At 45.0% G+C, this 23,046-nt stretch overlaps 1 protein-coding gene and 1 non-coding gene across 3 annotated transcripts in view; both read left to right on the top strand.

Annotated features, from left to right (window-relative positions):
- Positions 1 to 23,046, top strand: part of ST3GAL3 (ST3 beta-galactoside alpha-2,3-sialyltransferase 3) — a 246,338-nt gene that overhangs the window by 167,907 nt on the left and 55,385 nt on the right. The gene's annotated exons all lie outside the window — the stretch shown is intronic.
- On the top strand, positions 3,643 to 3,749 carry LOC126013006 (U6 spliceosomal RNA). The gene has a single exon (XR_007497344.1). It is a non-coding gene; the product is annotated as a U6 spliceosomal RNA (small nuclear RNA).

Below are 23,046 nucleotides of genomic sequence, written 5' to 3'. Positions count from 1 at the left end.
CTGACTTAAATGAATTATAAGACTTTTTTAGATCTCTGGATAAAAGCCATTTGTCAGAGTTTTCCCAAACTGTAGCTTGCCTTTTTATTCTTTTAAAATGTCCTCAGAGTGGTACTTAACTATTTATTTTATTTTGGGGTTTGGTGCCATATTGGTAGTGATCAGGGCTTCCTCCCAGCTCTGCACTCAGGGATAATTTCTGACAGACTTGAGGGATCCTTTGGGGTGCTGGAGATCAAAATTGGGTCAACTGCATACATGCCAAATTGCCTTATCCTCTGTTCTATCTCTTTGGCCTGAGTGGAACTTTTTAGTTTTAACGGCGACCAATATAAATGTTTTTCCTTTCTGGATTATGTTTTTGGTATTTGTTTTCATTATGCTTCCCAAGTAGTACTCAAGGGGCTCAGAGGCCACTTAAGTAATAATCAACCTGGCTAGAAGATTTAGTGCAAGAGCCTGAGATTGTAGGAACCACCAGGTCATCCCAGTGTTGCTCAGGGCCTCGGCCAGAAATGCTGGGGTGATTTTGGTTTTTCATTTAAGAAATCTCCGTAATCTAAGGTTGAAAGTTGGGGTTTTTTTCTCCTTGTTTTCTCTTAGAATTTTTTAAAATATATTTTGGTTCTTATATTTAAAATGCATCTCCTGTTTCAAATGCATTTTTGTGTATAATAGGAAGTAAGGGTTGAGGTTAGTTTCTTTATGTAAGTGTTTTGTTGTTCTAGAACCATTTGTTAAAAATCTCTTCCTTTCTTTTGACTTGCCTTGACATACTGGTTGAAAAGCAGTTAAATATATTGTGTGAATCTGTTTCCGGATCTGTATCTGAATTTCTTCTATTTCCCTGAGCTCTGTATTTATCTTGCATAATATCAGGCATTCATAATTAATCATGTCTTTTATTAATAAAGGCAATTTTTATTTTTTCATTTTCAGTCTTCAGGCCTCTTGTCCCTCTCTCTTGGCTTGATCCTTAGCCTGAGTCTTCAGTGCAGTGTTGAGCAGAGGACATGAGGGTGCCTCTATTTGCCTGTTTCCTCTCTCAGAAACAAGCCTTCAGGTTTTCTCTTTCATGGTACTTACTAGCTCTGGGTTTCTCTCCACCACCATCCCCCATCCCCACTTTATCAGGTTGAGGAGGTTCTTTTTATTTTTAGCTTATTGAGAATTTTCAGCATGAATAATGATTATTTCTAGCATGAACTTTATTTGGTCTTGATATATTTTTTATAGTATATTGCTGGATTCTATTTGCTGATGTTTGTTATGAAAGAGCTCTTTCTACAGTGTCTGTAGTTTTCATATCAGGATAATGTTAACCTTATAGAATAAGTAGAAAAACATTCTTCATATACACTTCTGTGTCTAGTATAGAATTGATAATATTTTTCCTTCAACGCTTCATAGCATTTACTAGCAATGACATCTAGGCCTATTGTTTTCCTTGTTTGCATGCTTTTTTATAAAATAAGTTTACTTGGAGCCAGAGTGCTAATATAGTGAGTAAGTACTACATGTAGCCGACTTGGGTTCTACCCCCTGAACACTCCTCAAGCCCTGTTAGGAGTGAAAATATAAATCTTTTATTCCTAGTCTTATTTTCAAATAATATTATAACACTATCTTTGCAGCAGCATTCTTCCATTCTCCCTCTTGTCCTTTTTGTTAGTCTTGTCATATTTTCAGTATCTCTATGTAGTATATGTTCACACAACATTGTTCTTTATATTTTTTTAAGCATTCAGATATTTACTTTGACTTCAGAATAAACACGAGAAAATGACTTCTTTTTTTCTGTGTGTGTGTGGTTTTTGGGTCACACCCGGCAGTTCTCAGGGGTTATTCCTGGCTCCATGCTCAGAAATTGCTCCTGGCAGTCACGGGGGACCATATGGGATGCCGGGATTCGAACCGATGACCTTCTGCATGAAAGACAAACTATCTCTCCGGCCCTGAGAAGATGACTTCTAAGATGAGATACTTGCAAAATCTGATATAGGATTAATATCTAGAATAAAGAAGGAACTTCTACATTGGGGGGGGGTTGGGCTATACCTGGTGATGCTCAGGGGTCACTCTTGGCTATGAGCACAGATATTTCTGAGGCCAGAGAGATAGCATGGAAGTAGGGCATTTGCTTTGCATGCAGAAGGATGGTGGTTCGAATCCCGACATCCCATATGGTCCCTTGAGCCTGCCAGGAGTGATTTCTGAGCATAGAGCCAGGAGTAACCCCTGAGCGCCACTGGGTGTGACCTAAAAACCAAAAACCAAAAAAAGTGAAAGAAGGAAGGAAGGAAGGAGGGAGGGAGGGAGGGAGGGAGGGAGGGAGGGAGGGAGGGAGGAAGGAAGGAAGGAAGGAAGGAAGGAAGGAAGGAAGGAAGGAAGGAAGGAAGGAAGGAAGGAAGGAAGGAAGGAGAAAAGAAGGGAAAGAAAAGAAAAAAAGAAAAAGAAAAGAAATTGCTCCTGGCTCGGGGGACCAAATGAGATACTGGGGATCAAACCCAGGTCTGTCCTGGATCAGCCTGCGTGCAAAGCAAACAACTTACCTCTCTGCTTTCGCTCCGATCCCTTCTTTCTACATTTTAACAACAAAAAGAAGTTCACTAAAAATGTAGGCCAGGAGCTGGTGTGTGGATCAAAGAGATAGTGCACTGGTTAAGGCACTTGCCTTCCATCCAGCAGACTCCAGTTTTAATTCCAGGCTCCATTGAGCACTGGCAGGAGATCCTGAGCACAGGAAGATAGTCTCTGAGCATCACTGTGTGTAGGAGGAAGGGAGGGAGGAAGAGAGGAAGAGAAGAGGAAGGGAGGGGAGGGGCTGGAGAAGTAGAACAGCTGGCAGGTCCGTGCAGCTGACCCAAGTTTGATCCCCGGTATCTCCTATTATTTCTTCTTTTTTTGGGGGGGGGGTTTGGGCCACACTCATTTGATGCTCAGGGGTTACTCCTGGCTATGTGCTCAGAAATTGCCCCTGGCTTGGGGGTACCATATGGGACGCCGGGGGATCGAACCGCGGTCCTTCCTTGGCTAGCGCTTGCAAGGCAGACACCTTACCTCCAGCGCCACCTACCCGGCCCCTCATATTATTTCTTAAGTCTGCCAGAAGTGTCCCTGAGTGCAGAGCCAAGAATAAATGAAGGGAATTTGACATAGGCTACCATGTGGATAAGCCTTTAGGATATTGTACTAAATGACATAGGCCCATCACAGTCACAGAAAGGTAAATATCATTTGATTCCACTTATATGAAGTACCCAAAACAACCAAATTTACAGAGTGTGCTTTTCTAGGGTTTGGCAAGGGAACAGGGGGAGTTGCTGTTTAATGGACGAGGAGTTTCAGGTGTACAGAATGAAAAGCATTAGAAATTGGTTACATAAGAATATGAATATAGGGGGCCGGAGAGATAGCACAGCGGCATTTGCCTTGCAAGCAGCCGATCCAGGACCTAAAGTGATTGGTTCGAATCCCGGCATCCAATATGGTCCCCCGTGCCTGCCAGGGGCTATTTCTGAGCAGATAGCCAGGAGTAACCCCTGAGCACCACTGGGTGTGGCCCAAAAAATTCCCCCCAAATAAAAATAATAATAATAATAAAAGTCTCAAATATTGTTAAAAAAAAGAATATGAATATAGGTGCTCGGTTCTGCAGTACATATACTAAAATTGGAACGATACAGAGAAGATTAGCATGGCCCCTGCACAAGAATGACACCCAAATTTGTGAAGCATTCTATATTTAAAAAAAAAAAGAATATGGGGGCCGGCGAGGTGGCACTAGAGGTAAGATGACTGCCTTGCAAGCGCTAGCCAAGGAAGGACCGTGGTTTGATCTCCCGGCGTCCCATATGGTCCCCTCAAGCCAGGGGCAATTTCTGAGTGCTTAGCCAGGTGTGACCCCTGAGCATCAAACAGGTGTGGCCCGAAAAAAAAAAAAAAAGAATATGAAATAAGGCTGGAGAGAAAGCACAGCAGTAGTGCATTTGTCTTACAAGAGGCAGACCCAGGACCAACAGTGGTTCAAATCCCAGCATCCCATATGGTCCCCTGTGCATGCCAGGAGCAATTTCTGAGCAGAAAGCCAGGATTAACCCCTGAGTGCCACTGGGTGTGACCCAAATACCAAAAAAAAAAAAAGGGAAAAGAATATAAATGTACTACCTATGCATATGGTGCCTGCATGCATGTTGCCTGCATCTTCCCTCTTGAGATGTGGACTCTCATACTTCCATGGATGAATGCTGAGATGTATACTGTCTCTCTCTCCTCCCTCCCTCTCTGCCTCTCTCCCTCCTTCTCCCCCCCTTCAGAATTCTCAAATAAAACAAGTTTCTACAAAAGAGATAAAAGAGGGGCCGGCGAGGTGGCGCTAGAGGTAAGGTGTCTGCCTTGCAAGCGCTAGCCAAGGAAGGATCATGGTTCGATCCCCCGCGTCCCATATGGTCCCCCCAAGCCAGGGGCAATTTCTGAGCACTTAGCCAGGAGTAACCCCTGAGCATCAAATGGGTGTGGCCCGAAAAAAGAAAGAGAGAGAGAGAGATAGAGAGAGAGAGAGAGAGAGAGAGAAATACCACACTACTAAAGTATACTCTTTTTTTTCTACTTCCCTCATTCAGTCACATTTTGTTATGATGGTTCTCAGTGTAATTATTTCTGTGACTGCACCCATCACTCTCTGTGGTGAGCTTCATGTCGTGAGCTGGACCATCCAGTCCTCCGCTATTTTATCTCTGAGAATCATTACACATATGTCTTTTATTTTCCTCAAAACCCATAGATGAAGTGAGACCATTTTGTGTTTATCTCTCTCCCTGACTTATTTCACTCAACATAATAGATTCCATATACATATATATATATATGTGTGTATTCCATATATATATTCTTTCCCCCCCCCTCCCATATATATATTTTATGTATAAAAAATTTCATGGAGCCGGAGATAGAGCATGGAGGTAAGGCGTTTGCCTCTCATGCAGAAGGTCAGTGGTTCGAATCCCAGCATCCTATAAGGTCCCCTGGGCCTGCCAGGAGCGATTTCTGAGCGTGGAGACAGGAGTAACCCTGGAGCTGCCAGATGTGACCCAAAAAACAACAACAAAATAAATTTCATGACTTCATCTCTTCTGACGGCTGCATAATATTCCATTGTATATATGTACCATAGTTTCTTTAGCCATTCATCTATTGAGGGGCATCTAGGCTGTTTCCAGAGTTTGGCTATTGTAAACAGCACTGCAATGAATATAGGTGTGAGGAAGGGATTTTTATATTGTATTTTTGTGTTCCTAGGGTATATCCCTAGGAGTGGTGTAGCTGGATCATATGGAAGCTCAACTTCCAGCTTTTGGAGGAATCTCCATATCGCTTTCCATAAAGGTTGGACTAGATGGCATTCCCACCAGCAGTGAATAAGAATTCCTTTCTCTCCACATTTCCCGCCAGCACTGCTTGTTCTCATTCTTTGTGATGTGGGCCAATCTCTGTGGTGTGAGATGGTTCCTCATAGTTGTTTTGATTTGCATCTCCCTGATGATTAGTGATGTGGAGCATTTTTTGTGTGCCTTTAGACCATTTGTGTTTCTTTTTTGTCAAAGTATCTGTTCATTTCTTCTCCACATTTTTTGATGGGGTTAAATGATTTTTTCCTTATAAAGTTCTGTCAGTGCCTTGTATATTTTGGATATTAGCCTCTTATCTGATGGGTATTGGGTGAATAGTTTCTCCCACTCAGTGGGTGGCTTTTGAATTCTGGGCACTATTTCCTTTGAGGTGCAGAAGCTTCTCAGCTTAATATAGTCCCATCTGTTTATTTCTGCTTTCACTTAAAGATGCCATTAGTCTCAATGTCATGGAGCGTTTCACCTACATTTGTCCTATATACTTTATGGTTTCAGGTCTGATATCTAGGTCTTTTTTTTTTTTTTTTTTTTTTTTTGTGGACCACACTCATTTGATGATACTCAGGGGTTGCTCCTGGCTTGGGGGGACCATATGGGATAGCCGGGGGATCGAACCACATGGTCCATCTAGGTTAGTGCTTGCAAGGCACACACCTTAACTCTAGCTCCACCACTTCAGCCCCAGATATCTAGACATTTAAGTCCATTTGGATTTTACCTTTATACATGGTGTTAGCTGGAGGTCTAACTTTGTTTTTTTACAAGTGGCTAACCAGTTGTGCCAACACCACTTATTGAAGAGGCCTTCCCTGTTCCATTTAGGATTTCTTGCTCCTTTATCAAAAATTAGGTGACGGTAACATTCTCCAAGTACTCAAGCCTATTCCACTGATCTGAGGATCTGTCTTTATTCCAATGCCATGCTGTTTTCATATCTAATGCTTTGTAATACAGTTTAAAGTTGGGGAAAGTAAATATTCCTTTTCCCAAGTATTGATCTAGCTATTCGTGGGTGTTTATTGTTCCAAATGAATTTCAGAAGTGTTTGATCCACTTCTTTGAAAAATGTCATGGGTATCTTTAGAGGGATCACATTAAATCTGTACAATGCTTTGAGGAGTATTGCCATTTTAATGATGTTAATCCTGCCAATCCAAGAGCAGGGTATGGATTTCCATTTCCACATGTCTTCATCCTGCCAATCCAAGAGCAGGGTATGGATTTTCATTTCCACGTGTCTTCTCTTATGTCTTGTAGCAGGGTTTTATAGTTTTCTTTGTATAGGTCCTTCACATCTTTAGGCAAGTTGACTCCAAGGTATTTGAGTTTGTGTGATACTAATGTGAATGAGGTTGTTTTCTTTCTTTTTTTTTTTTGTTTTTTTTGTTTTGTTTTTAGGCCACACCCGGCGGTGCTCAGGGGTTACTCCTGGCTATCTGCTCAGAAATAGCTCCTGGCAGGCATGGAGGACCATATGGGACACTGGGATTCGAACCAACCACCTTTGGTCCTGAAGTGGCTGCTTGCAAGGCAAACGCCACTGTGCTATCTCTCCGGGCCCCAAATGGGGTTGTTTTCTTTTTTTTTTTTTTTTTTTTTTTTTTTTTGGTTTTGGGGCCACACCCGGCAGTGCTCAGGGGTTACTCCTGGCTGTCTGCTCAGAAATAGCTCCTGGCAGGCACGGGGGACCATATGGGACACCGGGATTCAAACCAACCACTTTTGGTCCTGGATCGTCTGCTTGCAAGGCAAACGCTGCTGTGCTATCTCTCCGGGCCCGGGGTTGTTTTCTTAATGTCCATTTCTTCCCTATCATTATTGGTGCATAAAAAAGGCATTGATTTCTGTGTGTTAATTTTATAGCCTGCTGCATTGCTATATGCATCTATTGTTTCTAAAAGCTTTTTTGATAGAGTCTCTAGGGTTTTCTTAGTATCATGTCATCTGCGAACAGTGAGAGCTTGACTTCTTCCTTTCCTATCTGGATTCCCTTTTTCAGATAGATACAGAATCACAATTAAATACAATACACAGAATCACAGTTAAAGGGTGACAATGAGGAAACAACGAAGGACAACTGCATGCGTGGAATATGAGGATGGCAGCTTTGATGAGCCAAAAAATGCCAACCATCTGGTTGACCTCTTGGAAAGGGAGTTTAGAGTGGAGATATGGAGGATGTTCATAGAACTCAAAGGGAGCATAGATCGATCTGAACAGACCACAAATATGGAAATCAGAAAACTCCAAACTGAAATAATGGGACTGAAAAATGCCATAGAGTTAATGAAAAACTCTATAGAAAGCCTCTTCAGTAGAGTAACAGCAGCTGAAGACAGAATTAGTCAGCTGGGGGGCCGGGAAGGTGGCGCTAGAGGTAAGGTGTCTGCCTTACAAGCGCGCCAAGGAACGGACCGACCGAGGTTCGATCCCCCGGCGTCCCATATGGTCCCCCCAAGCCAGGGGCGATTTCTGAGCACATAGCCAGGAGTAACCCCTGAGAGTCAAACGGGTGTGGCCCAAAAACCAAAAAAAAAAAAAAAAAAAAAAAAAAAAAGAATTAGTCAGCTGGAAGATGAGAAGCCTAATAACTCCATGCAACAGAAGAGATTGGAAAAGAATCTCAAAACAAATGAACAGACAATGGGGAAAATACTCAAAGATTTTTTTCTTTGGTTTTTGGTTTTTGAGCCTCACCCAACTTCACTCAGGGGCTACCCTTGACTTTGTGTTCAGAAATCGTGCTGGCTCTAGGGACCATATTGGATGCCAGGGGATCAAATTCGGCTTCATCCTGGGTTAGCTGCATGCAAGACAAATTCGCTACTGCTGTGCTACTGCTCTGGCCCCTAAAGTATACTCTTAAAATGTTTAAGATGGTAAGTTGTATACTGTGTTTATAATAAATGTCCAGGACTTAAAATCTTTAAAACTCTTTTGTTTTTCATGTTTTGAAGCTACAGCCACTAGTGCTGGGGGTGGGGGGGCGTACTCCCTGTGTGTTCTTCAGGGGTCCACATGGTGCCAGGGATGGAACCAGGTTCCAGAACATAGAGAATGTAGTTTGGATTACAATACCATGGGTTGGGTGGTTGCCTTGCATACAGCTGATCCAAGTTCAGTCTCCAACATCCCATCTGATTCCCTGAGCATTGTTGGGTACGGTTCCAAAGCAAACAAACAACCAAATAAAAAAAAATAGAGTACAGGGCCCGGAGAGATAGCACAGCGGTGTTTGCCTTGCAAGCAGCCGATCCAGGACCAAAGGTGATTGGTTCGAATCCCGGTGTCCCATATGGTCCCCCATGCCTGCCAGGAGCTATTTCTGAGCAGACAGCCAGGAGTAACCCCTGAGCAATGCTGGGTGTGGCCCAAAAACCAAAAAAAAAAAAAAAAAAGAGTACAAAAGATGCACTCCAGCTTTTCCCCAGCCCCTCTTTTTAAAACTTTAAATGAGAAGGTGGGGTGAGGTGGGGTGGGGTTACAGTTACTCACAAATTTATTTTCTCTGTTGATCTTTCTTCCCTTGTATAGATATATTTTTCTATAAGGTATCCTTTTCTTTCCCCAAAGAAGCTTTTTTAAGTTCTTGTAAGGCAGGCAGACTGGCAATAATGAAGTCTTCAGCTTGGGTTTGCCTGAGAAGGTCTTCATTTACTTTCAGTTCTGAGAGATTAGTGAGGGTGCTAAATATACATTTCTAGGCTGACAGTTTCTTATGTTTAAGGAACCATTATAGCTTCTGTTTTCTTTTATTTACTTGATTTCAGATGAAAATTACTAAGTCTAGGGGCCGGAGAGATAGCACAGCAGTAGGGAGAGCATTTGCCTTGCACGCAGCCAATCCAGGACCTACGTCGGTTCAAATCCCGGCATCCCATATAGTCCCCCATACCTGCCAGGAGTGACTTCTGAGCACAGAGCCAGGAGTAACCCCTGAGCCCCACTGGGTGTGACCCAAAACCAAAATGAAAACAAAACAATACAAAAACAAAAACCGAAAACAAAAAAAAAAAAAGAGAGAAAATTGCTAAGTCTTATGTTTCTTACCTTAGATAGAATGTTATTTTCTTTGCTGCTTTGACATTTTTTTTAATCACTTGTTTTCAGCAGTTTAATTATGAAGTACTTTGGGTATTCTTTGTATTAATTTAAGCTCATTAGCTCCGTGGGTTCATTGTTGTTTGTTGTTGTTTCTAACATATGTGGATGTTTTTCTTCCCTTTTTTTAAAAAAATTACTTTATTTAAAGACATATCACATAGTTGACATAATTGATCTTAACACATTTGTTTCCAGGTAAGTGGGAACAAAATTATTAAAAAGAAAAGGAGTATCACAACAAGAAAAATTGGAAAATTATTGTATCTTCAAAAAAAGGGGGGGCCCCGGAGAGATAGCACAGCGGTGTTTGCCTTGCAAGCAGCCGATCCAGGACCAAAGGTGGTTGGTTCGAATCCCGGTGTCCTATATGGTCCCCCGTGCCTGCCAGGAGCTATTTCTGAGCAGACAGCCAGGAGTAACCCCTGAGCACCGCTGGGTATGGCCCAAAAACCAAAAAAAAAAAAAAAAAAAAAAAAAGAAAGAAAGAAAAAAGAAAATTATTGTATCTTGCAATGGTGTCATTAAGTCACTGTCAGAAGGTTTTGTTGCTGGTTGCTCATTTTTGTTACTTTTATTTCTAAACATTAGGTGGCTTCAGGTACAAATGGACATCTAAATTGGTGTGTTCCTATTGGGGTGACAGTATTTAAAAAAAATTGGAGTTGTCCAGGAATTCCAAGCACTTTTTTTTTTGATACTGGAGCTTTTGTGGGGCATGCTTTCAGTTGCCAGATTTTTCAGAAATCAAAAAGAGTCGGGTGAGGGTGTTTAACTCACTCCACAAAACATCCTGGTGATGTCACTCAAATAATGGCATACCTGGAGTTTTGGTCAGATTGGTATCTCTGCAGAGAGTCATAGATGAGTGATGAAGCAGGACCATTGGTGAAGCAGGGTCATTGGTGATTGTGGATGATGGGTACAGTGCGTGTTGCTTCAGCAGGGCGGGGACTTGGTCTGCCCTCTCCTGAGATTGGCAGCTTTTAGTAGCATGGCTGGTATATCCATAGTTTTTCATAGCGTGGTTTACATCGCTTGAGAACAGAGTGATTCAATAGAGTTGGCTGAATGCAGATGTGGCAATTGCATTTGAAGGCCTGGTTTTAACTGCCATGGCCTCTGGAAGTACAAGAAGTTGGGTGCAGGAGCGGGGGGGTATCTGATCTCACTACAAAAATGTCCTGGTGATATCAGTCCAAATACCAGCATATCTGGAGTTTTGGTCAGATTGATATGTCTGCAAAGAGCCCTAGACGAGTAGTGAATGAAACTGAGCCATGAAAAGTATTGACATTTTTTAAATATTTTTCCCTGTCCTATCTCCCTTCCCAAATCTGACCTCAGTGATCATAATCTCTTTGTTCTGTACATCACTAATGTTATTGCACAGTTTGAAAAATTTTTGTACAGTCTTCTCTGTCTCTGTCTCTCTTTCTCTTCTTCATTTTGAATAACTGGTATTGCTGTGTCTTCACATCCTCTGATTTTTCTTTTGTAGTGTTTGATTAGGTGTAATATAATCTAGTGTAGTGTCATTTGAGATGTTATGTTTTTAAACTTTGTGGCTCATTTAAGGTCTGTTTTCATCTTTCATTTTATTCCTACTATACTTGTGTGTTCCTCACCTTCTTGAACATATGGAACTTATTTATAAGAGCTGTTTTAACATTCTTGTCTGTTAATTCCATCATTGCTGTCATTTCAGGGATAGTTTCTGTGAATTGATTTTTCTCCTGAGAATGGCTGTATTTTTTCTGATTCTTTGCATGCCTACCTGATGATTTTTGTTAGAATCCAGACAGTGCACATTGTACACAGACCCATGTGAGCTTTTGCTCTATTCTGAAGCACATTTTTTCTAGGGCTGACTTTTCTCCATTATTGATGGAGTAACCTTCTGAGGATGCATCCATTATGGGGTCCTCGTCTTGACTGATGTATAGGCCTCTGGCTTATGGGAAAACAAACATTCCCCAGCAGAGACCCTAAGAACCGTTTGATCTGCTGCTTCACGGGTGGTCTTTCCTTGCCATAGCATTCCCACTCATGCATGCACAGGGCCCTGCACATCTCAGGAGCTTTCTGCAAGGTCTGGCCTTTCCACGTCATTCTCTGCCATTCTGGCTTCCTCGGCCTCTCTAAACTTGGCTGTTTCTTGACAACTCTGCGAGCCTGCTGGCTCTCACTTTCTCCAGACCTGCACTGTAGCGTTCCCCTCTGTCACTGGCTAGAGCCCAGAAAGTGATACATTTGCTTCATTGCTTTTCCTTTCTCAAAGGATCATTCCTGTGCTGCCTGGGGTCTAACATCTGAAAAGTGTTGTTCCAGGTAAATTGGCTTTATATGGGATTTGGAGCACCAACCCTAACTCTGTTTCATTTTGAAGCAAAGTACCTTATTCTTTCCAAAGAGCCTTCCTTTGGAAAAAGATGCTGAGTTTAGAGCCTCACACATGCCAGACAAGTGTCTTTTAATGAGCCACATCCCTGTCCTGGGTTTAGCTTTTGATGTTAGCATTGATCCCTGCAGTTGGCAGGTTTAAGCCCATTTACTTTTGGGATAGTGGGGAAGGACTCACTGACTCTGCTTGGGGGCTATTCCAGCTCAATGTACCCAGAGCATCCATGGGCAGAGCATGTGCTCAGATGCTCAGATCTTTGCACTAGTTCCCCAGCCTGGTTTGTTTACTATTTTTCCCTTGTGGGTAGCTTGTGTTTCTTTTTTCTTTTTCTTTTTTTTTTGGTTTTTGGTTTTGGGGTCACACCTGGCAGTGTTCAGGGGTTACTCCTGGCTCTATGTTCAGAAATCGCTCCTGGCAGGTTCAGGGGACCGTATGGGATGCCGGGATTCAAACCACCGTCCTTCTGCATGCAAGGCAAATGCTCTGCCTCCATGCTATCTCTCCGGCCCTAGCTTGTGTTTCTTAATGCTTTAGCCAAATGTGCTAAGTAAATTCAGGAGTTTTATTTTTATAGCATTAACTTTGACACAAAGGATCTTAATGCAGCACTCATCTGATGTGTTAGTTTGACACACTCTAATGAAAGCAAATACATTTTCTTTTATTTCCATTACCAAACATGCTGTGAAGTATGGATTCACCCTCTATCCCCAAGCCTAGCCCCTTCATAAACCTTCTCACTCTTATCCTTCTCTAAAGTCATCCTCTTCCCTTCACACCTCCATGCTGCTCACTGGGAAAGGCCACTTCCTTTTCTATTGACATACTTGCGTGGTGCCTCTTCCTCTTCGAAACATGCGCTCCTCTCAGGGTCTCATGTACTTCAGGAAAACATGGACACACACCCCCATGTCTGTCATGTGCATGACTGCCTGTGGGAGTCTAGGAACTCAGCAATCATTGCCAACTCCGGGAGCCTTACTCCAGGCTGGCCCAGTGCCCCCGCTTTTCCTGGCTGAATTGAAACCCTGCTGAGCTTCCTAGGATTGAAGTTCAGAGTATTAGTAGAGTCCTCCCAGCTGCCTGTTTCGGGACCCTTGCGTGAGAAGGTGCAGGAGGCCCATTGCAGTGCCCTGGAGGGGCAGGAGGGTTGAAAGCTGATGGGCTCCTGGCCAGGATATCTAGGTATCTGGTATCCCCACATTCCAAAGCCTCTCCCTTTCCAAACTTTCAGCATAGTATCCTGGAATTTCAATCACTAAGACCAGGGAAGGCCATAAGATTGAGAGGTATCCTTGCCCTGGACCCTAACTACAGAGGAGGCTGGAGCATCCGCCGCTCAGCACTTGTCGTTCTGCTGGCTGGAAGTAAGTTGACTCTCCATCCCCTCTCCACAACCCACTACCCCTGTGAGTGTGCACAAGAGTCTTAAAAGTGCTTTCTCTGGGATTGGAGAAATAGTATAGAAGACTGGTTTGAATCCTGGCACCAGGGGCTGGAGTGATAGCACAGCGGTAGGGAGTTTGTTTGCCTTGCACATGGCTGACCCGGGAGAGACCTGGGTTCAAATCTTGGCATCCCATATGATTCCCTGTGCCTGCCAGGAGTGATTTCTGGCAGATCCAGGAGTAACCCCTGAGTGCCGCTGGGTGTGGCCCCCCCCAATTTATTTATTTATTTATTTATTTTTTTGGTTTTTTGTTTTTGGACCACACCCAGCGGTGCTCAGGGGTTACTCTTGGCTGTCTGCTCAGAAATAGCTCCTGGCAGGCACAGGGGACCATATGGGACACCGGGATTCGAACCAACCACCTTTGGTTCTGGATCGGCTGCTTGCAAGGCAAATGCCGCTGTGCTATCTCTCCGGGGCCCCCCCCCCAAATTTTTTTTTGATTTTTTTTAATTTATTTAAACACCTTAATTACATACATGATTGTGTTTGGGTTTCAGTCATGTAAAGAACACCACCCATCACCAGTGCAACATTCCCATCACCAATGTCCCAAGTCTCCCTTCGCCCCACCCGACCCCCGCCTGTACTCTAGACAGGCTCTCCATTTTCCTCATACATTCTCATTATTAGGACAGTTCAAAATGTAGTTATTTCCCTAACTAAACTCATCACTCTTTGTGGTGAGCTTCCTGAGGTGAGCTGGAACTTCCAGCTCTTTTCTCTTTTGTGTCTGAAAATTATTATTACAAGGGTGTCTTTCAATTTTCTTAAAACCCATAGATGAGTGAGACCATTCTGCGTTTTTCTCTCTCTCTCTGACTTATTTCACTCAGCATAATAGATTCCGTGTACATCCATGTATAGGAAAATTTCATGACTTCATCTCTCCTGACAGCTGCATAATATTCCATTGTGTATATGTACCACAGTTTCTTTAGCCATTCGTCTGTTGAAGGGCATCTTGGTTGTTTCCAGAGTCTTGCTATGGTAAATAGTGCTGCAATGAATATAGGTGTAAGGAAGGGGTTTTTGTATTGTATTTTTGTGTTCCTAGGGTATATTCCTAGGAGTGGTATAGCTGGATCGTATGGGAGCTCGATTTCCAGTTTTTGGAGGAATCTCCATATCGCTTTCCATAAAGGTTGAACTAGACGGCATTCCCACCAGCAGTGGATAAGAGTTCCTTTCTCTCCACATCCCCGCCAACACTGTTTATTCTCATTCTTTGTGATGTGTGCCATTCTCTGGGGTGTGAGGTGGTATCTCATCGTTGTTTTGATTTGCATCTCCCTGATGATTAGTGATGTGGAACATTTTTTCATGTGTCTTTTGGCCATGTGTATTTCTTCTTTGTCAAAGTGTCTGTTCATTTCTTCTCCCCATTTTTTGATGGGGTTAGATGTTTTTTTCTTGTAAAGTTCTGTCAGTGCCTTGTATATTTTGGAGATTAACCCCTTATCTGATGGGTATTGGGTGAATAGTTTCTCCCACTCAGTGGGTGGCTCTTGTATCCTGGGCACTATTTCCTTTGAGGTGCAGAAGCTTCTCAGCTTAATATATTCCCATCTGTTAATCTCTGCTTTCACTTGCTTGGAGAGTGCAGTTTCCTCCTTGAAGATGCCTGTAATGTCCTGGAGTGTTTTGCCTATGTGCTGTTCCACATAACTTATGGTTTTGGGGCTGATATCGAGGTCTTTAATCCATTTGGATTTTACCTTCGTACATGATGTTAGCTGGGGGTCCAAGTTCAATTTTTTGCAAGTGGCTATCCAATTGTGCCAACACCACTTGTTGAAGAGGCTTTCCTTGCTCCATTTAGGATTTCCTGCTCCTTTATCAAAAATTAGGTGGTTGTATGTCTGGGGAACATTTTCTGAGTATTCAAGCCTATTCCACTGATCTGAGGACCTATCCTTATTCCAATACCATGCTGTTTTGATAACTGTTGCTTTGTAGTACAGTTTAAAGTTGGGGAAAGTAATTCCTCCCATATTCTTTTTCCCAATGATTGCTTTAGCTATTCGAGGGTGTTTATTGTTCCAAATGAATTTCAAAAGTGTCTGATCCACTTCTTTGAAGAATGTCATGGGTATCTTTTAATAAAAAAAAAAAGAATCCATATATGGTCCATGAAAATTGCCAGAAATGACTCTTGATCATAGAACCAGGAATATGCCCATAGCGTCAACAGGTATGGCCCAAAATCAAAAAAGGTGAAAAGAAAAAGAAAAACAAACCCTGCCTTTCCAAATATTCCTTGTCCCTAACTCAGCTCCATGATTTGATTAATTCAGCTTCTCTCCTTCCTATAGTGCTCTTATCCAGTACTTGTGTGGGTGCTCTCTGTCTCTCTGTCTCTGTCTCTGTTTCTCTCTCCTTCCTTTCTTTCTACCTCCTCTTCCTTTTTCCAGTATTGATCCTTTCAGTTGGCGTGCTTGGGGTTTATTTCCATTGGTTCTTATGGTACCATGTGTTGCCAGGAATTAAACTTGTGCCTTCTGCAGGCCAGTATGTGCTCAGCCCATTGGGTCATCTCCCCAGTCCATGTTCTCTTTAATTTTTTTCCCCAAACAAAACAAGTAGTTTTTCTCCTACTTGTCAGATTGTTTCTTATTTTATTTTTGCAAACCCTCTCTTTTTTCCTGTGCCCACCTTCAAGTGCTGATGTCAGTGGAAACCCATGGATATCTGCAGGGGGGGCAGCTCCGCATGTCTTCATCTATTTGTATGTATTTGTGCTACAGTTTCACGTGTGACGCTAAGGACTTTTGGATCTGCAGCCAAGTCTCTTGTGATTTCCAATCCCAAATACCCTCTCCCTGCTGGACAGCTCCACTCGGATAACTCTCAAACATCTCAATGTTTCTGACTCATCATCTCAAATAAATATTTTTTTTTTCATTTTTGGACCACACCCAGTGATGTTCAGGAGATATTCCTGATGGTGTTCAGGGATCATATGGGATGCTGGAGATCAGTCAAGCCTGGGTCAGCTGTGTACAAGGCAAAAGTTCTACCTGCTGTACTATATCACTCTGGCCCCTCAAATAAGTCTTTTACCAGGCTTCATTGTCTGTATTAGTGGCACCATTATTCAAAACTGCTATCCTTTTCCCTTCTGCCCTCAACCAAATGTTCACTTCTATCCTGTCTCCTCTGTGCTCTAAGTTCTCTTCCTCTCCTGAATCTTACACCTGAACATTCCAGGAACCTAGATCTTTATTCTGTTTCCTCACTCCTTCATGTCACTGTAGAGATTCTCTCAACCCTGAAGTTGTCATATGGCTATACTGTCCTATAACTAGGGTAAGCTCTACCATTTCTTTCAGCCAGTAGATCTTAACTGAGTGCATGGATTTAGACATGCTGGAGCTACTACATCCACTTGTGAGATGCATAGTCTTGGCATACAAAGAAACACTCTGCTGGCAGCATGCAATGCTCCTGTGCCACAGAGCCATTCTGGGAGGCTGCCACTGTGCTGGACATGAGATTCCTTGCTTAGGTTAGTCTTCACTGTGACTGAAGTTGAGTGTTGCTGTACTACTACAGCAAGCAGATAAAAGCACTGTGACTTGGTGACAGTCATGGTAGCCCAGAGTCAGGAGTCCTGGCCACTCACTCCATCTGCCTTTCTGTGTCATAGTCATGAGCCAGGTGTCTACAGGATTCAGGTGCCTTCTGAGTAGAGAATGTTCTGTTTTCAGCCCTTGTAGTGAAGTCCTTGGCTACTGGACCTTTTGGGCACGACAGAGTTCACCAACTAAAATTCTGCAAAATCTCTAATATTGACATCCCTGCCAGGGCTAGAGATGCTCAATGCCTGTCCTGGCTAGAGATGCTCATAGCCTGGCTTCAAAGTGCTGGGCCCTCAGACTCTCTGCTGTCAAGAGTTGCACGATGGGGCAGCTGTCCCCATCTCTGAGAGCCAGAGATGTGCATGTATTCTCTGCTCTGTGCGCATGTGTTTTCTGCCAGCAGGTTAGGCTTCTTTTGACCAACTCTTTATTCTCAGTCTCATGTTTAATGAGTTTACACAAGGATGAGATGTACACCCACCATTAGGTTTCTCTTATGGGGAAAAAGGGAGAGCATGAAGCTTCCTGCTGACTCTCCTGTGGGTTCCAGGGCCAGCTTTTTATCTGCTGACCCAGGGCCTCGTCTGTCTGCGGCTGACCAATATGAGGCCCCCATTCTGCCCCCAGCAGTAGTCGGAGCCTCTTACCTATTCTAGAATCCAAAATGATGCTAACTATAACAAAAAGATTGTGGAAAAGTGGAGAGTGAAGTTCCAGGATATTTATTGCAGTTGGTTACTTGTTTTGTTTGTTTTTGGTACTGGGACTATATCCAGCAATACTCAGGAGTTACTCCTTGCTCTTGCTCTGCACTCAGTAATTACTCCTGGTGGTGCTCAAAGATTGTGTAGGATGCTGGAAATTGAACCTGGGTCAACTGCATGCAAGTCAAATATACTGCCCGCTGTACTATTATTGCTCCAGCCCCCCTCTATGGGAACTTGTATGTATTTGTCTTTCTGATGATTTTTTAAAACTATTATTATATTACTCTGAGACCATTAAAAAGTGAGCTTTGCCCTTCTTTGCAGCATTTTGGAGAGTTCTTGACTGGAGTTTACAGGCACAGGTCTGGGAGGGAATGGCTGAGCTGGGCTGAGCTAGGCTAGCAGCCTCTCCCCCAGCGAGGCCTCCTCTGCTGTGTCTGCTGATGTTGGGACTCGAGAGGCAGCTCTGGGAGAGAGACTCACTGCCAGGCTTGTGTGATCTGGAAGAACTGAGGGCAGAGGTGCTGAGGGTGCATAGAAAGACCCCTTGCAGGAAGGGGTGAGGAGAGATTGATGGGATTCTTAAAGAGGGTGCTAAGCTATGCCTGGGGAGGGTGTATGTATTTGTTATAGACTCTAAGAACAGTAATGGGGAGCAGGCCACATTCCTGCAGTATTTGAAGGTGGATCTTGTCAGATTAGCAGCTTTGCTTCTCTTAGTTCTAGAACAGGAGCCCTCTGGGGAGCCTTGCTGCTTAGGAAGAGCAAAAGGTGGTGAAAGCGCAGAATGTGATCCGGCCCCTCTCCCAAGCTCTGTGAGGCACCAGTCCAGGAACAGCTCTGCAGCGCTGCTAGGGGTGTGTGGAGGCACATCTGAGCCTGAATGCAGGCCCTGCTGAGGTCAAAACTTTGTACTGAGGAGGGGTCAGCAGTGTCAACACAGGGGACCCTGGGGGTGGGGGTCAAGGGCAGAAGCAGGGCTATGGAAGGGGAAAGTGGGGCAGGCTGCTGCTAAAGTTCTTCCAGAACTTTCTGCTCCTGTCCCCCACACAGGTATGTGGAGAGGCCAGAACACAGAAATATAAAACACAGGAGCCTGCATTTTGGGAGCTCACGGAGATAATGGGGGATCAACTAGGGTTCTGTGGGGGTATCTTACCTCTCTGCTCCTGAGACCCGATTGGGATACACAAACCCTATGGCAGCTGTTGACATCTCTGCCCCTCAGGATAGGGTGGTCCCTCTTCAAATGACCCATATCTTGGGACAGGACAGGCAAGACACATGTTTGAATAGAGGGTGTAAAGCTAGGAAATATCAAAGGGCTTCTTTTCTTCAGGGCTCAACTTCTGATACCCTAAAAGCATGTCCTGAAGTGAAGTAGACCCCCAAGTCTTATGTCTGGGGTTTGGACCCAGAAGCCCATTTGGGGGATCTGTTTGGGGGAAGTATGTGTGCTCTCTCCTTGGCCTCCTCCCCAGTTGAAGTCAGAGGGGCTAAGGGCCAGACCTTACATACTCTTGTTTCCCTTTGTATCTGTTCTTTCCCCTCTATATCCCTGCCTGTGGCTTTTCTCTTCTGTGCCTGAAGCTAGGGCTCCTCTCACCATGCCAGGAGCCCCTAGGATTGACGGGGTAGCTGGATGTCAAGTCTGGGTGTCTCTCTTACCCCCAGCTGAGGTCACACTTTAATCCAGGCCAAGATTGGATCTCCTGCCAGCTGTCAGTCCTTTGCCCAGAGTACTCTGGATTTTAGCATGAGGCACTGTGGTCACTGGGGCAGACTACCCACTGGGTACTGGCAGGCCAGGGTGGGGGGCAGTATATTCACACCTGGCTTCACCACGGGGCCCCGTGAGGTCAGGGCTTTGCCTGCCTGTACCAAGTTCACTGTGTCTCCTTCAAGCTTTTTTTTTTAATTTTTTTGTTTTGTTTTTGTTTTTTCTGGGGTCACACCCGGCTGCACTCAGGGGTTACTCCTGGCTCTATGCTCAGAAATCGCTCCTGGCAGGCTCCGGGGACCATAAGGGATGCCGGGATTCTGACCACCGTCCTTCTCCATGCAAGGCAAATGCCCTACCTCCATGCTATCTCTTAGACCCCAACCTTCAACCTTTTTTTTGCGGGGGGGGTCACACCCGGCAGTGCTCAGGGGTTACTCCTGGCTGTCTGCTCAGAAATAGCTCCTGGCAGGCACGGGGGACCATATGGGACACCGGGATTCGAACCAACCACCTTTGGTCCTGGATCGGCTGCTTGCAAGGCAAACGCTGCTGTGCTATCTCTTCGTTTTTTTTATTTTTGGGTCACTCCTGGCTCTGTGCTCAGAAATTGCTCCTGGCAGGCTCAGGGGACCATATGGGATGCTGGGATTCGAACCACCATCCTTCTGCATGCAAGGCAAATGCCTTACCTCTATGCTATGTCTCCAGCCCCTCCTTCAAGCTATTTTAACAAAGGCTTCCTCATCGGAGCCAAAGCTCGAGAGCACAGGGAGCTTGGTGGGTCCTGAATCTACACTTGACCAGCTGAGTGACCATGGGCAGGTTCTCAGGCAGGCCCAGAAACTCTTCACAACCAGATGCTCCCTCATGGATAGTTGTGAATTCTGTAGATTGAGCTGAGGTCCAGGGGCAGGGGCACCTGTCAGCCCTCAGTCCCCCAGGCTGTTTTGGAGCTGCTATTCTGGCCTCTCTATGCCTGCCACAGCCCTGCAGATGCTTTCTGGTGCTGTGGTAACGTGCCTTGGCTGGGAGCCGCCCGAACTTGCAAGGACTGTGCAGGCAACCCCAGGTGATTGGCGTCTGTTGACAAAGGAATGCTTCCACATATCGGGAAGTGTGGCTCTTGGCAATTCCAGTCACACAGGATGCAACTGATAACGTGTAATTTTGTAAAAAGGCTCCAGCCACCTGACAGAGCTGTCAACACTCTAGGGAACAGGCCTATAGGTGGCCTCATCCCAGAAGCTTTGCCTTCCCAAACCATAGTCCTGACCCCTGCCATCTCTGTCACACACCTGTTCACATCTGTGCCCTATTTTCCTCCTTAATGATTTTACATCTTGCTCCCCCTGTGTCTCCACTGTGGAAAACAGCGTGACTTCCCACATCTCCATTTCACCAGCAGCATCTCAGCTTTCTAACCGCCTCACTCAGGCGCAGTATGCTGCCAAACCATCTCCTCCTCACCCCTCCACCATCACCAGCGAGACATTCCAGAGCATGGTTGATTTCAGATAATTCTCCCCTCAAACCAGGGAGTCTGGGGCCCCTTCACCAAGCCCACTTGATGAGAGCTGCCTGCCCTTTGTTCTCACATACTACACTTCTTGTGTGCTTGTGTTAGATGCTGGGGAATGGTTTGGAAAGATGCCAGCAGTCCAGATCACCACCTGGGTGATGCAAATAAAAGTTGTACCTCAGGGTCCTAGTGACATTCAGACCAAGGTGGTGAGAGGGAGGCCCCTGTACCCCCTTCCCCATGGCTGCTCCCTGTAGTGGAGTGTGTGTCTCACAGTAGCTGTGTGGGCTGAGATGGAACCAAAAGGGTGATGGCCCCAAAGCCGCAGGAAAGCTGGTTCATGGGTTCTAAGGAGGCAGAAATGACATCTGAAAAGCCTGCTTTGAACAAGTCTTCTTGGCTTGTTCACCCAAGTCAAGATGAACAAAAGGCTGTTGATGACATTTCTTCTGCACAAGTCACGGAAGGCTGGAGACGGAGGGTGAGCAAGTTCTGTTTCCGCAATTCAGAGCCCAGAAAGAATGCAGCATGTCTTGGTGAAAGCAGAACTCCATCACCAAGCCAGCACCTGCCCCTAGAGTGGGGCAAGCCTGCACAGCATGTGGTCCAAGCCCCCAGCAAGGGCCCTAGAGAGCAAAGCAGACCTCAGAGTGTGGGAGAAGGCTCCTGTACAGCCTCCCGAACTGGACCTGGCTGATCCCAACTGCTGACCCCTCTCCTGAACCTCATGACCCAAGATAGTTTCTGTCCCTCCCCAGACCACCGCACCCTCTTGTGGAGCACTCCAAGGGACAGCAATCCTGCCTTCCAGAAGCTTCAGGGGACAGGGCGTGAGGCCACCAGTATGGATAGGACATGTGCTGCAGCATGCAGGGGTCCCAGCCCAGCAGCCTATAGGATCACTTTCCCAGGGAGGTGCTCACACCAGAGAAAGCCACGCGTGCAGTGACAGGCTGCTTGGAGAAAGCTGCTCCTGGGAGGATGTGCTATTAGCAGGAGGCCCACGGAGATTTCCAGTTGGGCAGAGGGATAGCAATGTGTCGAGACAGCTGAACTCACCATCCAAACTGTAGCAGAAGGGGGCAAGGGATGAGGGGAAGTCAGATTTGAGAGGGGGGTTATGTACAGGGGCTCGTGAAGGGATGGGTCAGAGTGAGCTGAAATAACGGATCCCCCAGGCTCTGTGCTGGGCAGCAGAGCAGGGATGGAACATTTGTCCTCTCAAGCAGGGCTTCTCAAGCATCTTCCCCTCATGACCTCTCTCACCCAGGAAACGCAACAAGGGCCAACACAATTGGAAACACCTTGGATTCCTGATGAGGTTGAGTTTGAATTTAATTTACATCGATGTATGCTCAGTCATCCATAGCCTGCTGCCAAGTTTCTCTCAACCCCCACATTTCAATGATGCAGCCCCATGTGGGGTCGTGACCTCCCATTTAAGAGTGAGGTTCTAAAGAACTGGAGTGGAGGCAGGTTTGGGGCAATTGTTGGTATACTCACTCAAGGGGCTGGGCTCTGAGTTCCCCGGGAGCATCTGGTAGAGATGTGAAGCGCCAATGTCCATTCCATCTTGCTTGCCCAGTTTCTTTCTATTATAAACAGCATTGCTATGAACAGTATCTTATAAACAAGGCTTTATGCAACTATTTGGCAATTCCCAGCATCTCTAACAGAGAGTTTTTCTTGGTATCATCACACTGCTTTGTTATGTTTACAAAGTTGTTCATGACTGAGTTTCCATCATACATTGTTCCAGCACCTGTCCCGTCACCAGTGCCCACTTTTTTCCACCAGTGCCACCTAGAACGTCTCTCTGCCAGACATTTTTCTTTTTAGGCTGCTGTGGTTTGAGAGGTATCTGTATATCACTTTTGTTTTTAATTGCTTTATTTAAGCACTGTGGTTACAAAACTGTTAATTGTTAGGTTTCGGTCATACAATGTACACCATCCTTCCCCAATGCACCCTTCCTGTTAGCAGTCCCCTCCCTGCCACCTCCACCCCTGCCTTGCTCTAGGGCAGGTAATTTCTCTCTTTCTCTCTCTCTCTCTCTCTCTCTCTCTCTCTCTCTCTCTCTCTCTCTCTCTCTCTCTCTCCTCTCTCCTCTCTTTCTCTCTTCTCTCTCTCTCTCTTTCTCTCTGTCTCTCTTT

This window comes from Suncus etruscus, chromosome 6, assembly GCF_024139225.1.
Source record: "Suncus etruscus isolate mSunEtr1 chromosome 6, mSunEtr1.pri.cur, whole genome shotgun sequence".
NCBI classification, from domain to species: Eukaryota; Metazoa; Chordata; class Mammalia; order Eulipotyphla; family Soricidae; genus Suncus; species Suncus etruscus.
Note: the sequence above shows the minus strand (reverse complement) of the source record. Positions and strands in the feature narration are given on the sequence as shown.